Genomic DNA, 13106 nt, shown 5'->3' with positions numbered 1-13106 from the left:
CTCAAGTGATAGAGCAACAGTCTTGAGTGAAAAGCCAGGTGAGCAAAAGAAAAAAACCAAACTTTGCTCTTTACTATCAGAAAAAAAAAATTTAAGACATGTAAAACTTGATTATGTTTAGAACATAATTCATAGGAAAACACATCAGCATAGGATATAAAATAGCATCTGGATAAAATTCCATAAGGTATACTACCCTAGTTCATTAAATGAAAAAAGAAAAACATTTATTCAATTGAAAAGTAATATATGTATAAACTGTAGTTCTGCTTCCTATTATTCCACACTTCCATTTGGAGGTGTTTACTTGGAGCCTTTGGTATGTGTACATATGTACATGCATGTACAGTTTCTCCAATAAAACTCTTACGGCACTCTCCATTTCATGAAAGCTTGAAAGAGAATGGTCCCCTTCTGCAGAAGCACCAGGAGCTAAAAATCAGCTGTAAGAGCAGCAGTTTCCTGGATCCTTTCTGTAAATATTTACAGTCTCCAGCATATGCTGAATGTTGTACTCGGGCATAGGCAGAGAGAACAGTTTAGAAAACCTGTTATTAAAATTCCATGTAATAAGTACTCTAAAAAAGTTATATACAGGATGTTACGTAAGTGTGGGAAAGATGAGGAGAACTGGCATTTAAGTCTGTTTGGCTTTGTGGCTAGAAATATTTTCAAAAGTGTTTCAAAAAACATAGTCTGCTGAGTTGTGATAGGAAGCACTGGCCAGAGAGAAGAAAAATGGACAAGGTCATTTTGGGTAAGAGAAAAGCATCAACTACTTTTACAAGTCACAGGTCCTGGACAGTATGTGGCACATTCAGAAAATGTAAAATGGATGCTAACAACCAGGTACAGACCATGCTCTTAGGCAACAAAAAAACTGTTAACTTCTAACCCAAGATCATAAAAAGCAGGATTCCATGTGGGTATATAGTGTCTATATTTCAATATCAATTTTCTCCATTCAACATATATTCACTATTTTATTTCAAACATTAAAACAAACCACAAAAATGAAGCCAAGTATATGGTGAGCACATATAATCAATTCAGCACTCAGAAGGCCGAGGCCAGCCTGATTTTCACATTGACACTCTATCTAAATAAACAAACAAACAAATATATATTAACATTTTAACAGATTTAACTTGGCCATGAAATAGAAGAATTGGGATAGGACTCAGGTAAAACAGCTTGATCTGACCTTGGATGTTTTGAAAAATAACATTAACAGGATCCGTGATCTAAACTACTGGCAGCAACATCAAGAGGGCAAACATGCTTGTATTTGCTAACTTTACCCTTTGAACATCAAAACTACTTTAGATATCTGTACAAGGTTTGTGACACTAAGTAACGTGTATCTCAGGCAGATAGATTACCTCAAGTCAGGAATTTTTATACTCTGTTTCTCCTTAAATAGCAAGAAACTTAAATATTCTTTCTTCTTCTTTGTGTTAGTGCTTATTCTAGCTTTTCTTTCCCTCCAGAAAATATACTACAGTTTTAGCCTCCCACATAATGACTAAGAAACCTTTATTGTAAGACTATTATATTTTAGCTATTTTCTGCATCTCTAAATAACTTCAGTTCTTTGACAATTTTCATTTTATCACAAAATCTTTTCATAAGGAAAATTAACATGTTCTCACTTAAAATACCAAATAACAACTGCTTTATCTCCATCCTGAAATAACTCAATGTTAACATGAAACAAACATTCAATAAAAACTAAACTGATAGCCGTAAGTCCTTGAGAGCACAGGCCAGAAGCCTGAGGGGTCAAGACTGCTTGGTCACTTACTAGGCTGTGACATTACTAAATCCCTGTCTGTTGCCTTTTCAGATGAAAAATGGGAGTGATAACAGTGTTCCCTTTCAATGTAAGTAATACATGTAAGTGTGTGTTGCTTAAAACAGCACCTGTGCCAGGAGCAGGTGGCTCACACCTGTAATCCTAGCTATTCAGGAGGCTGAGATCTGAGGATTTCGGTTCAACGCTAGCCTGGGCAGGAAAAGTCCATGAGACTCTTATCTCAAATTAACCACAGAAAACTGAAAGCGGTGTTGTGGCTCAAGTGGTAGAGAGCTAGCCTTAAGCTGAAGAGCTGAGGGAAAGAGCCCAGGTCCAAAATTCAAGCCCCATAACTGACAAAACAAACAAACAAAAACAGTAGCTGTCACATCATAGGTACAATGTGTTAGCTTTTATTAAAAAAGCAAGCAGGATGCTATTTCACTAGCTATTCACTAGGCTGAGATCTGAGGATTAAGGTTCAAAGCCAGCCAGGGTAGGAAAAGTCCATGATACTCTTATCTCCAATTAAACACCAATAATCTGGAAGTTGTGGTATGGCTCAAGTGGCAGAGTGCTAGCCTTGAGCAAAAATGCTCAGGGGCAGTGCCCAAGCTCTGAATTCAAGCCCAGGACAGCGCGCGTGCACGCGCACACACACACAAACACGCACGCACGCACGCACGCGCGCACACACACACACAATGCAAAAATTTGGGCAATTTTTATGATTTTTCCCGAAGCTAAACAACTTACAATTAGTGAGAAGAAAAAACAAACCAAAAACCAAACAATCCAAGTCCTTCTTGCTCCAAAGTAATATAATGGAAAATTAAATGGTAACAGGAAAGAGGAAAGATATCAATGGGAGCTTCTGAGAGTTTTCTTTTTTCTTTTTTGGGGGGGGGTCCGGTCGTGGGGCCTGAACTCTGGGCCTGGGCGCTGTCCCTCAGCTCTTTAGCTCAAGGCTAGCGCTGTACCACTTGAGCCACAGCGCCACTTCGGGCTTTTTTCTTTTTGCTTATGTGGTGCTGAGGAATCGAACCCAGGGCCTCAGGCATGCAAGGCAAGCGCTCTACCACTGAGCCACCTTCCCAGCCCTTCTGAGAGTTTTCTAAGAAACAAAACCTGGCCTGACTTTTTTAACTCCTTGACCACTACTTCCACCTCTGGCAGGTGATTTTCTTCCCATTCTGTATGCAAGTATCGTATACTGCCCCACATCACGTCTCATGTTGTAAGCGTGCTTTGGGTCTAACTAAGATTGTGTCCTTCACGGGCTCACATCCTGAAAGGATGGTTCTCCAGAGTGGTGGTGGAAATTTTGAGAGCTGGGGTCTCAGGATTAGGCCTTTGGGGGTGTTACACTAAGACACAGTAGGGTGGTAAAAGAGAGAGTCTGGCACTGAATTTTATGATTTTGTCTCACATGTGATTCCTTCCTCACGAGGCTGTGACCCTTTTCCTTGGCACACAGGTGGGACCTCATCAGAGGCTAAACAGAAAGTGCTGCTCATCTTGGACTTCCAGCTCCAAAACGACTTTTTCTTTATAAGGTGCTCCAGCACAGGTATTTTGTTACAACAGAGCTCTAAGAGTTTGGCCTCTTACTGAGGAGAAGTTTAATAAATGTTGAATTACCAACTGTACAACAATACTTTTTTTATATTGGCAAGTTCAGGCCATCATAACTACATGTAGTAGTTTAGAGGAGGGTATGGCTAGGTTTATATATAATTTTGATTCAGATATTATCTATAATACCTGTGCACCCAGTTTAAGATGGCAAAATACAAGTTATATAGTCTCAAACATTTCCCAAAATATTTAAGTGAAGCATAATGTATATCTTAATTTTTTTTTGTCAGTCATGGGGCTTGCACTCTGGGCTTAGGGCACTGTCCCTGCGCCCTTCAGCTCAAGGTGGGTGCTCTACCGCTTGAGCTACAGTGCCACTTTCAGTTTTCTAGTGGTTTATTGGAGATAAAGAGTCTCACAGACTTTCCTGCCCACCTCCTGAGTAGCTAGGATTACAGACATTAACCACGGGCGCCCAGCTTTATTTTTTGTCAGTCGTGGAGCTTGAATGTCATGGGACCTGAACTCTGGGCTAGGGCACTGTACCTCAGCTCTTCAGCTCAAGGCTAGTGCTCTACCACTTGAGTTACAGTGCCATTTTCAGTTTTCTGGCCATTTATTGGAGATAAGAGTCTCACAGACTTTGCTGCCCAGGCTGGCTTTGAACCGTGATCCTCAGATCTCAGCCTCCTTAGTAGCTCAGGATTACAGGCGTGAGCCACTAGCACCTGGCTTTTTTTTTGGGGGGGGGGCTGGGGATGAACTCTAGGCCTGGGCACTATCCCTCAGCTCCTCAGCTTAAGGCTAGTGCTCTACCACTTAAGCCACAGTGCCACTTCCAGCCTTTTCTGCTTATGTGGTATTGAGGAATTGAACTCAGGGCCTCATGCATGTAAGGCAAGCACTCTATCATTGAGCCACCATCCCAGCCCTTAAAACTTTTTTTGTTATTATAAAGGTGATGTACAGAGAGAGGTGTTACAGTTACATAAGTCAGGTAAAGAGTACATTTCTTTTTGGGCAATGTCACCCCTTCCCTCATTTTCTCCCAATTTTTTACACCTGTCCCCACCATAAGTTGTATGGTTCATTTTCAAGTTTCTAGTGACTACCACTGCTGCATTTGTTCACTCTTTGTCCTTCCATTTCTGTGCCTCTCTTTACCCTCCCAAAGATAGATAAACAATGTACATCACAATGTATACTCTTATATTATCTACTTAAATGATTTTGAGAGCAGTAAAGAAGCTATCAAAAACTCTGACATATTTTAAATAATAGGCTGAAAAACAGCTCATGTGGTAGAAAGGAGGCATGAAACCATTTACAACTTCCCTCTAGTTATGACTAACATGCTTGTGCGTCCTACTGGGGGGTAGGAAGGGAAGGAGCAGGCTAAAAATATCTAATGCACTGTGAGGATTCCAGAAAGACTAGCGCACTAATGTATATGCCCCAAATCTAGCATTTGCAGATCATTCTCTTAGAATTACCTTGTTTGGGGGATGGGAAGGTGGCTCATTATAGGGTGTTTGCCTCGCATGCATGAGGCCCTGGGTTTGATTCCTCAGCACCACATAAGCAGAAAAAGCCAGAAATGGCACTGTGGCTCAAGTGGTAGAGCACTAGCCTTAAGCTGAAGAGCTAAGGGACAGCGCCCAGGCCCAGAATTCAGGCCCTACAACTGACAAAAGAAAGAAAGAAAGAAAGAAATTACCTTGTTTATTGTTTTGGTGGTATTGAGGTTGAACCAAGTGCTAGGGAGATGCTCTATTTCTTCATCTATGCCCTCAGCCCTTTTGGCCTCACATTTTTAGAATGAGATATTAGGTAGGTCTGCCTGGGCTGATCTCAGCTTCCTACATAGCTATGGTGATAGACACACATCACTGTATCAGCTAAAGTAGCTAGGATTACAGGTGTGAGCCACAGATACAGACTTGACATTACTTCTGACTCAGAATTAAAGCACCTCATGTCCTAGCCTAAGAGATCCAGACTAGGGTAAAGGATGATGAAGTAAGGGCCATCACCAAAGTATGCTCAGATGGAAACCACCTGTGGTCCTTTTGACTTAGCAATGTCAAGTGTCTAAGAACACCCCTCTCATCCTCTCACCCTCTGATACCTTCATGTGAGTAACTTCTGTAGGTGTGCATGTCAATCTCATTTCCACTCCTCTTGGAAGGGAAACATGGTCTTTTTTAATCTTTTGTATTTCTACTTCTTAGCACATACAATGCAATAAAATGTTAGCCTAAAATGTGTAACTATATAAATATACAAAACTATGTGCATTAATTTGTGGTAGTGCAAAGCAATCAACATACTGGACCCTAACCTGTAACTTGCATTACTCACTTTAGCATTCAAAAGGCTGATGAAAGTTTGCTTGCTGAATATGGGAGGATCAAAATCCAGGCCAGCTTGGCTATACAGTAAAACCTTGTCTCAAAAAAAATGCATATATCTAAATGGACATTGTACATGCACATGCATGTATATGCACGTGTGTGCACATATACACACACACACACAAACACAAACACAGAGGAGGGAGAAAAGGAGGGATTTTGAAAGCTGGCAAATCTGTTGTGAGAATACATGCAAGTTTTGTAAAAACATATTCAATATTTGGGAAAAATGAGTAAAAAAGACACTGTGAAAACAATTTTGAAGCTGGGCATGGAGTTTACCCTGGCTACTTTAGGAAGCCACATTTTAAGGACTGCACAGTACTGGAACAAACAAAAAAGTTTTGACTTTTGCAGATGTCAGTAAAGAGAATAGGCCATGAATGACTAACACAGGCACTAAAGGGCTCTTATTTCCTTGTAAAGGCACATGTTAGTCTTTTTTTGGGGGAGGGGGGGGAGTCCAGTCATGGGGCCTGAACTCTGGGCCTGGGCGCTGTCCCTCAGCTCTTCAGCTCAAGGCTAGCACTCTACCACTTGAGCCACAGGGCCACTTCCGGCATTTTTTTCCTGCTTATGTGGTGCTGGGGAATCGAACCTGCTGGGGAATGGAACCCAGGGCCTCAGGCATGCAAGGCAAGCGCTCTACCACTGAGCCACCTTCCCAGCCCACATGTTAGTCTTTTGAAAAACAACAGCAGCCAAAGCAACAACTGAAAACTGAAACAACTGAAAACTGGGTAAAATGTTGGATTGTAAATGTCCTCCAAAAGCCCCTGTATTAAAAAACTTGGTGCTTGGAATGCTGCAAATGGCAGATGGTGGAACCTTCAAGAAGTGGGGCCATGATGCGGCCCTGTCTCTTCCTTTCTCTCTGATTTGCTACCTGGCCATGAGGTGAGTAATTCTGTATCACACACTCCAGCCATGATGTGCTAAGTACTTAGCCCAAAGCAAAAGAGTCAACTGACCATAGACTGGAATGTCTAGTAAATCTGTGGGCCAAAACACTCCTCTGCCATTGCAACACGTTAACAGTGACAAAAACTAACACACTGCTGTAGGAGTTTGTTTTTCCTGAAACAAAGTATTTCTGCAGTCTATGCCCACTGGAAGAAACAATCTGGACATATAAAAACACTTAATGATATAGGAGCTTTATATAAACTCTATTCTTAAATTAATCAACATTTCACTAACAATATTTAAAATATTAGTTCCAACAACTTCACAAATTTTAAAATTTTCTTGATTTTCTACACAAAACTAATTCGTGGACTTAGCAATTTGTCTCCTTTCTCCTTTTAGCAACATTTGAAAAATCATTTTGGGTTTCAGGCATTCTTAAGGCACTACTTATAGTTAGATATATCCCTATTTAACAATCTAGGAAATTAGTAAGCTAAGCAAAAAATGCTAGAAGCAGTAAAATTAAGGCTCGGAACTCTATGGCAGCTGGGTAACTAGGTCACTACACACTGATTCTTTTCATCCACTACGCCTGTCAAATGTCTTCTGTGGTACTTCACTAAAGACACTCTAGGGCTGGGAATGTGGCCCAGTGGTAGTGTGTTTGCCTAGCATGCATGAAGTTTGATTCCTTAGTACCACATGAACAGAAAAAGCCGTAAGTGACACTGTGGCTCAAGACATAAAATGTTAGCCTTGAGCAAAAGATGCCCAGGGACAGTGTCCAGGCCCTGAGTTCAAGGGCCAGGACTGGCAAAAAGAAAAAAAAAAAAAAAGACACTCTAAAGACTTACCAGTGGCTTACACCCTGATTATAAACAGTAGTTTTGCTAAAATATTAATTGATCACTTGAACACATGTGAGTTTAAGCCTAATCCTAAAATGCTTACCATTTTATGTTTGTATACATGATAAAATATTCATTGACAGCATTATACTTGTCTTTTAGTTCTAACATGTTAGTTTTTTTTAGTTTTGCTACGACAGGATACACAAACTAAAATGTCCTTCCATGTGTAGTTGTCCTAATTTTAAGCCACCAAGCTATGATGAAAAACTTGCCAGGATAGAGGCAAATGCTACTTTGAATCGCCTAGACTCCTTACTTATTATACTTAAAAAAAAAACTATCCATATTGTTACTTTAGAACACATTAAAAACAAATTTATACAAAACTACTTTAAAAATACACCAAATGGTAGTAAAGCCTTTCCATATATCTGAGTATCTCGGACATGCTTCTGCTGATCAGAAAGAACCTCTGTGGAAAGAACTGCTGCTGCACCCAGAGCATGAGGCTCTTCCTGAGTGAAGCCTGCTGAGGGGAGCCACTATTAGGAGATTGTCCTGGATAATGCCTCAGTTTACAAGGTCAGTCATATCATGTACAATAGGTAGGAAAGGGTAGGTGGATGGGGGCAAAGGGAATTTTACTGCTCAGTTAAGTTTTTTTATCTGCTAAGTGTGTAGATAATTTAAATGCTTCCTATATTACATTCAAGTGTAAGGGTTCAAATTGTAGCTAATTTAGAAAGCTTTTATATTCTTCTAACAGATGAAAAGATTTCAAATGTTCAATTTCTTCTAAAATAACCCCTAAAAGTATTTGTCTTCAAATGATCTGTGACTTCTCTTAATTTTGGCTACAATTACCCAAGGGAGTAAAGGTCACCAAAAGGGCACTGATTTGGAGTTAGGAACCTGAGTTCAATATTTAGTTCTACCACTCACTCTCTAGTAATGTGAAATAATGACATAACAAACCACTGAAACATCTATAAATCTGTTCCCTCCTGGGTAAAGCAGAAATGGCATCTTGCTTCACAGAGCATTAAAGTACAAAATGCTTCACTGACAGAAAGACCTTTTATAAGCATTATAAAAGCACTGCAATATTAATATTACAAGCCAGTGTAACACTAATTCATCGTTGATTGAATCAGTGCCCATGGAGGGTGATGTATTGAGCAGCCTAATTCTTCTACTAGACTGGTGATCAGGACCTCTGTGGCAGCACTCAGAACACATGGCACTGGTATACCTCAGACTTTCACTCCTGCATCTGCAGAGTGAGCCAAACTGACTAGTGAGATTAGACAGATCTCAAAGTTCATAAATATAGAAATGTACTTTGAGTACAGATTCCTTTTGCTTTAGCCTAAAGGACAAACAACTTTCTTTACTGTTACTTAGTAATTATGTTTACCTTAAAAATGACCTAAATTTAAAGTCCTTTTGCAAGGTTTTCTTTTTGTTTTTTCATCACAGTATATTTTCAATATCCTGATGTAAAAATTCCTATTTGCACAGATAAGTGTACATATACAAGGGAGAGGTACAAAACACATAATTGGACACTTCTGTTATGACTTAAGATACTACTATGTCATGAGATAAAATATTTTCTCTACTAGTTTCTAGACAAAAAGTTAGGAGATAATGCTGCAATCACTGCAAGACCAGTCTGGTTTACTTGTTTTTCTTTATTTATTTTTCAAGACACAAATACCTTCACAATGATAGTCATTATCTTAATCTACATTGCTTATGCACTTGTTTCTTAAAAGGCAAACATGAGCTGGGTGTCAATGGCTCATGCCTATAGTTCTAGGTTCTCAGGAGGCTCAGATCTGAGGACTATGGTTCAAAGCCAGCCCATCTAGGAAAGTCCATGAGACTCTTATTTCCAATTAAGCCCCCAAACCAGAAGTGGAGCTGTGGCTCAAGTAGTAGAGTGTAAACCTTGAGCAAAAAAGCTCAGAGACAGCACCCAAGCCCTGAATTCAAGCCCCAAGACCAGCATTACACATCTAATTTTACAGTCTTACTTCTCCAATATATATAAAGTATTTAACAAGATAGGGCTATTCTGTGATCAAACCCACACAATAAATGAAGTGAAACTAAAGCATATTCAGAATGTGTCTTATGATGGTAGGCTCACTAATAATTAAAGTTGCTTAACTTCATAATTTTAACTATAGGCAAGAGGTAAGAAGTTTAAATGCTCTAATTTTCAGAATGAACTAGCAACACTAATTATTATTATTTTTTTACATTTTTTGGGGGGTCCGGTCGTGGAGCCTGAACTCTGGGCCTTGGTACTGTCCCTCAGCTCTTCAGCTCAAGGCTAGCGCTCTACCACTTGAACCACAGCACCACTTCTGGCTTTTTTCTTTTTGCTTATGTGGTACTGAGGAAATCGAACCCAGGGCCTCAGGCATGCAAGGCAAGCGCTCTACCACTGAGCCACCTTCCCAGCCCGCAACACTAATAATTTAAAACACATTTTTATTTAAGCTATCTGTTTTGTTCCAGTTCTAAGTTAAAATATAGAAAAATGATCAGATAAAAGAGCATTTGGGCCAGACCTCAAAGGACCATCACTGAGCAGGCCAGATGTTTGTACTTCCCAAAGCTAGTCAAAATAGACAATGGCCTCAGGGACAAGGACCAAAGCCGTGTTGGCCTTGGTTTTTATCCAGAATATAGTTCCATGTGAAACCAGAGGGCCTACTTACTTACTAAATGAGCTATTTGAGTTATAATTCTATTACTGAGGGGAAAAAAAGGAAAAGAAAATCCTTATTGTATTTTAAATTACCTAGATTCAGATGTATCATGAGTCAGATATTACTTCAAGACATAAACAGCTAACATGACATAATTGGAAATAAAATTTTACTCTTAGGCCAGAGATTTTAACTACATAAGTATTAGGGATGATCAACAATGCACCCCAATTATATCATGCACTATTAATATATAATTTTTCTCCAATGCTTTTTATATCTATTATTTTGCCATAAAAGCACTACAATTAAGACTACTTTTTCATTTCCCTATTATCTCCTTTAATATCTGTCACTTGTTACCTGTCTCATATACATACAGCAGATTTATAGTTTGTTGCTGCTGATCTATAGTCTTCACACTTAAAAAACAAACTTAATGGCAACCATAGCTTTGAAAGGAGCCAATACTGAAGATTAGAAAATGATCAAAGAATGAGGCTTTAGTATAAGACTAAGCTCACAAGTACCATTGGTGCTCAATGGTCTCTTTCATGGAAAACTAAAGAATTTCAAGACATATAGTAGCTCTTTAAAGAGTAAAGTAGAACAAGATTGGTCAGGGCCTATTTTAAAACTCAGTTAATCTGTTTAGTCAAGAATGGTAGGTTTCAGTGAAATAAATCTCTATGCAAATGTATAAGTTTATGAATGCTAGTCATACACCAAATAGTTCATTTACCACAATAAATTACTGTCAGATTAGAAGGGAGAGATCAGGCCATTTTTGTACTAGCTTTCCTGTATTTTAGATAGATATTCCTGATGGTATTTGCTATCTTCACCATTTATCTCCTCCACTTATCTTTACCTTTATGTTTTACATTTTATAACTTTACAGGCTAACTTTAAGCTATGAAATTTAGACTACTCACTTGCAAACAAAATACACGGGTAAGTTGCTGGGAGACATGAAGTTATCTGTAGAATTTAATGGAGAATAAGGTAACTTCTGGAAATTTTTGCATTAAACACATGCTTTAAAATAGATTATTACATTTCTCAAAAACTGTTCTTGGGCCGGGCGCTGGTGGCTCACGCCTGTAATCCTGGCTACTCAGGAGGCTGAGATCTGAGGATTGCGGTTCAAAGCCAGCCCGGGCAAGAAAGACAGTGAGACTCCTATCTCCAATAAACCACCAGAAAACAGGAAGTGGCGCTGTAGCTCAAGTGGTAGAGCACTCGCCTTGAGCTGAAGAGCTGAGGGACAACGCCCAGGCCCAGAGTTCAAGCCCCAGGACCTACAAAAAAAAAAAAAAAAAACTGTTCTTGAACTTATTTGTAATATTGGGCTTTGTTGCACTATGAAGGGAACCCCTATAAACTCATCTGAGGTGCTTTTCAAAAGTGATCACAACCATTAGAGATTTCACTGGTTTTATTCCTAATAAGAGATCTTTACACAGAAACAATATAAGAAATGAGAGATTTCACAACTATTAACTGTTCTTATATGGCAGCCCTAAATTAAATCTCCCCAAACCTAGCAGTCTAATTAAAAAAAACAAATCTTAAAATTGAGATGAAAAAATATGACCATTACCTGGCATAGATACTTCCTACTCTCCAACATTTCTCCATTTATTGAATGTGCTGAGTTAAGATTTTTTTCCCCCAAGATCTGAGGACCAAATCAGGGCCTTGCACTTGCCAGCCCCACTGGGCTAAATCCCCAACACTGATTTATTTTGATTGATTGACTGATTTTTGCTATAGCTAATTAATGTAATATGAGAGCCTGTCCAGAAAGAAAAGTATTTCTAGAAACAAATTATCTGACTTAACCTGGATTAGTCTATAATCTATTTCACACAGGAAAAAAAAGCAACAATAGAAACACAAACATTTTTAGGAAAAACTTGGTAATTTAGAATAAGCTATAAATTAGATGTTCAACATACATGGATATAATTTTTGTTGATGTATTAAATTCAGAATTCATCTTAGAAATGCTTGATTCACTCTTAAAGCCTACAGACTTTCTATCAGAAGTAAATCTATTTAAGAAACAAAATATCTTATCTCTTGAATCTTAAGAAATTCAGAAAATTTACAAATGTTTTTAAAAATGAAATAATAGATTCATATAAACAATTACCTTATGTTACAAACCACCTTCTTTCTGTTCACAATAATTCTTGTCATAAAGCACAGAATGCTGACACAGGGGACAGACAGCTCAACACCAATAAGCTTATTTCTCTTCTGGATGCTGAGTGTGCTTTCCAGCTATTTGAAGTGGCTGAAGAAAGAAAAAAATGGACATTAGAACTGTTGTATATGTGTATATGTGGAGTTTGAAGTCTAGAACATAAAGTATTATTTAATAAAACTGTTTAATTATATAGTAACTTGCAGTTAGGCAGTTAGGCTTATTGCAATTATATTAAGGCTATGTATACTATTTTTATAGCAGATGAAAACAGTATCAGCTATTTAAATATGAGGTATGGTGTGCTTAATAGTTGAAAAGGTCAGATGAGTCAGTCTTAATATCATAGAATTCACAAATGCCTTAGACGACTAACACAAAATTCCAAGAAACAAATAAGTGTAAAAATACTATTACTGAGTTTATTAATTTCTGATAGAAAATAATTTAAAATGAGTGAATTATTTTTAAAAATACTTTCTCTAACATCTACTATATTATTTTCTTTTGGGGAAGGGTGAGACAATAGTGATTAAGTATTTTTATTACTTAAAAATACTCGCTTTGTGGGTGCTGGTAGTTCACACCTGTAATTCTTGCTGCTCAGAAGGCTGAGATTTGAGG

At 38.4% G+C, this 13106-nt stretch overlaps 1 protein-coding gene across 3 annotated transcripts in view; it reads right to left on the bottom strand.

Annotated features, from left to right (window-relative positions):
- Window positions 1-13106, bottom strand: part of Lnx2 (ligand of numb-protein X 2) — an 82141-nt gene that overhangs the window by 44675 nt on the left and 24360 nt on the right. For 2 of the 3 annotated variants that reach the window (XM_070003065.1, XM_070003066.1), the window contains exon 2: window positions 12429-12572. The gene's annotated coding sequence lies outside the window, so the exon portion shown is untranslated. Of the gene's footprint in view, window positions 1-11205; window positions 11572-12428; window positions 12573-13106 lie in introns of all 3 variants that reach the window. The other variant, XM_070003068.1, reaches the window with a different exon arrangement.

Source organism: Dipodomys merriami, unplaced genomic scaffold (genome assembly GCF_024711535.1).
Source record: "Dipodomys merriami isolate MVZ:Mamm:240054 unplaced genomic scaffold, mDipMer1.0.p SCAF_6, whole genome shotgun sequence".
Taxonomy (NCBI): Eukaryota; Metazoa; Chordata; class Mammalia; order Rodentia; family Heteromyidae; genus Dipodomys; species Dipodomys merriami.
Note: the sequence above shows the minus strand (reverse complement) of the source record. Positions and strands in the feature narration are given on the sequence as shown.